The following is a 3,450-nucleotide window of genomic DNA, read 5'->3' on the forward strand; positions in this document are numbered from 1 at the left end:
TGTTGGGAACATTACAAATCTTCTAGCTGTTTTCAAAAATACAAACTTTCTTTATCCATTTATCCATTGACTGATTCTTAGGTTACTTTCATATCTTAGCTATTGTAAATAATGCTGGAATCAACATGGAAGTACAGGTATGTCTTTAATATACTCATATCCTTTTTTTAAAAAATAAATACCATCTGCTCATGTCCTTTGCCCACTTTTTGATGGGGCTATTGGTTTAATTCCTGTTATGTTTAAGATTCTTATGGATTTAGGACATTAGTCCTTTGTTAAGTGCATAGTTCGCAAATATTTTCTACCATTCTGTAGGTTGTGTGTTGATTGTGTGGATACTTTATTTTGCTGTGCAGAAACTCTTTAATTGGGTGCTGTTTGTTAATTATTGCTTTTGTAGCAAAATACGGGTCCAGCTTAATTTTTCTGCATAAAGCTAGCTAGTTAGCCCAAGCATCACTTATTGAATGAGCAGTATCTAATTATTATTAGATAATTTATTATTATATAATCCTACTGCTGGTAGTTCTATTTTTAGGGTTTTTTTTTTTTTTTTTCAGAAACTCCATATTCTTGTTCATAATGGCTTTACTCTTATACTTTACCTTTCGATGAACAGTATATGAATGTTTCCCAATTTAGGTATCCTCATCAGCACTTGTCATATTTTTGCCTTTCTAATAATAACTATTTTAAATTCTGTAAGACAATATCTCATTGTTTTGATTTGCATTTCCTTGATGACTAGTGATGTAGAGTTTTTTAAATATACATGTTAGTTATTTGTGTGTCTTCTTCTAAGAAATGTCTATTTAGGCTTTTTGCACATTTTATGTATTGGATTATTTCTTTTACATTATTAAGCTGTGTGAGTTCTTTTTATATTCTAGTTATTAATCACTTGTGGAATAGATAGTTTATAAATATTTTCTACCATTCTAAAAGTTTCTCCTCACGTTGTTGACAGCTTCTTTCCTTTGCAGAAAACTTTAAGCTTTATGCAATCTTATTTAACTGTTTCTGACTTGGGATTTTGTTGTCTGTCCTTGTAGGCCTCACCCAAAAACTTTTGCCCAGATCAATGTCCTGAAGTCTTTCCACAAAGTTTTCTTTAAGCAGTTTCTTAGTTTCAGGTGCTCCATTTAAGTTTAGCTTTATTTTATTTTATTTTATTTTATTTTATTTTATTTTTAGATGGAGCCTTGATCTGTGGCCCAGGCTGGAGTGCAGTGGTGCAATCGCAGCTCACCACAACCTCCTCCTCCCAGGGTCAAGCCATTCTCCTGCCTCAGCCTCCCAAGCAGCTGACACTACAGGTGCGGGCCACCATGCCTGGCTAAATATTTAAGTTTTTAGTCCATTTTGACTTGATGTTTGTGTATGGTAACAGATGAGAAATCCAGTTTTATCATTATGTCTATAAATATCCAATCTTCCCAGCACCATTTATTAAAGAGACTATCTTTTCCACAATGCACAGTTTTGGCACCTCTCTTGAAAATGAGATAGTTGTAAAGGCATGGATCTGTATCTGCGTTACCTATTCTATTACATTGTCCAATTCTATTCCATTGTTCATGCTTTTTCTTATGCTAGCACCATGCTGTTTTAATTCTTATAGCTTTATTGTATACTATGAAATCCGCTTGTGTGATTCCTTTAGCTTTTGTCTCTAACCGCTTTTGCTTTTCGGCTTCTGTGGTTGCATACACATTTTGCTGTTATTGTTTTTTTTTTTCAGTATGAAGAATGCCATTGACATTTTGATATGAATTATATTGATTTTTTAAATTTTAAATTCAGGCATACATATACAAGTTTGTTACATGGATATATTCTGCAATGCTGAGTGATGTTGAAGTTTTTAAAAATATACTTGTTAGCCACTTGTATGTCTCTTTTTAAGAAGCATCTGCTCATGTCCTTTGCCCACTTTTTGATGGGGCTATCGGTTTAATTCTTGTCATGTTTAAGATTCTTATGGATTTAGGACATTAGTCCTTTGTTAAGTGCATAGTTTGCAAATATTTTCTACTATTCTGTAGGTTGTGAGGTTGTGTGTGGATTGTGTGGATACTTTATTTTGTTCTGCAGAAACTCTTTAATTAGGTGCTGTTTGTTAATTATTGCTTTTTTGGCAAAATACAGGTCCAGCTTAATTTTTCTGCATAACGCTAGCTAGTTAGCCCTAGCATCACTTGTTGAATGAGGTCTCCTATTCCCAGTGGGTTTTTTTTTTTTTTTTTTAGTCTTTTTGAAGATCAGGTATAGGTGTGTGGCTTTGTTTCTGGGTTCTCTATACTGTTCCATTGGTCTATATGTACATTTTTGTAACAGTACCATGCTGGGTGTTTTTGTTTTTGTTTTTTGTAGCCTTGTGATATGATTTGGCTGTGTCCCAACCCAAATCTCATCTTGAATTGTAGTTCCCATAATCCCAACATGGCTATGTGTCAAGGGAGGGAACTGGTGGGAGGTAAGGAAATCATGGGGGTGGTTACCTCCATGCCGGTCTTGTGATATTAAGTTCTCACAAGATCTGATGGTTTTGTAAGGAGCTTTTTCTCTTTTGCTTAGCACTTCACCTCCCTGCCGCCATGTGAAGAAGGGCATGTTTGCTTCCTTTTACTCCATGATGGTAAGTTTCCTGAGGCCTCCCCAGCCCTGCAGAACTGTGAGTCAATTAAATTTCTTTCTTTTCTAAAATACTTAGTCTCAGATAATTGTTTATAGCAGCATGAGAATGAGCCAACATACCTTTTAATAAAGTTTGAAGTCAGGTTATGTGATGTGTCTTGCTTTATTCTTTTTGTGTAAGAATGCCTTGATTATTTAGGATTTTCTTTGGTTTCATAAAAATTATATAATTATTTTTTCATTCTGTAAAAATTATATTGGTAATTTGATAGGAACTGTGTTGAATCTGTAGATGTCTTTGGATAATATATGCATTTTGATGGTATTGAGTCTTTCAATTTATGAGCATGAAACTGTCTTCCTTCTGTTTGTGTCATCTGTAATTTCTTACATCTTTCTTTTGTAGTTGTCCTTATAGAACTATATCAACTACTTGGTTATATATATTGGTAGGTATTTTTTGTAGCTTTTGTAAACGAAATCACATTCTTGATGTGGTTCTCACCTTGAAAATGTTACTGGTGTATAGAAATGCTACTGACTTTCAGACATTGATTTTGTATTCTGAAAGTTTGCTAAATTCATGTATCTAATCTAGGAGTCTTTTGGAGCAATCTTTAGGATTTTCTAGGTATAGAATTATATCCTCAGTGAACATAGATAATTTAGCTTTCTTTTATGCTATTTAAATGCACTTTATTTCTTTCTCTTGCCTTATTGCTCCGACTAGGGATTCCAGCACTATACTGAATAGGAGTGGTGAGAGGGAATATCCAAGTCTTGTTCCAGTTTTTAGGGGCAAAGCTTTCA

Source organism: Sapajus apella, unplaced genomic scaffold (genome assembly GCF_009761245.1).
Source record: "Sapajus apella isolate SASKATOON/1434 unplaced genomic scaffold, GSC_monkey_1.0 scaffold104, whole genome shotgun sequence".
NCBI classification, from domain to species: domain Eukaryota; kingdom Metazoa; phylum Chordata; class Mammalia; order Primates; family Cebidae; genus Sapajus; species Sapajus apella.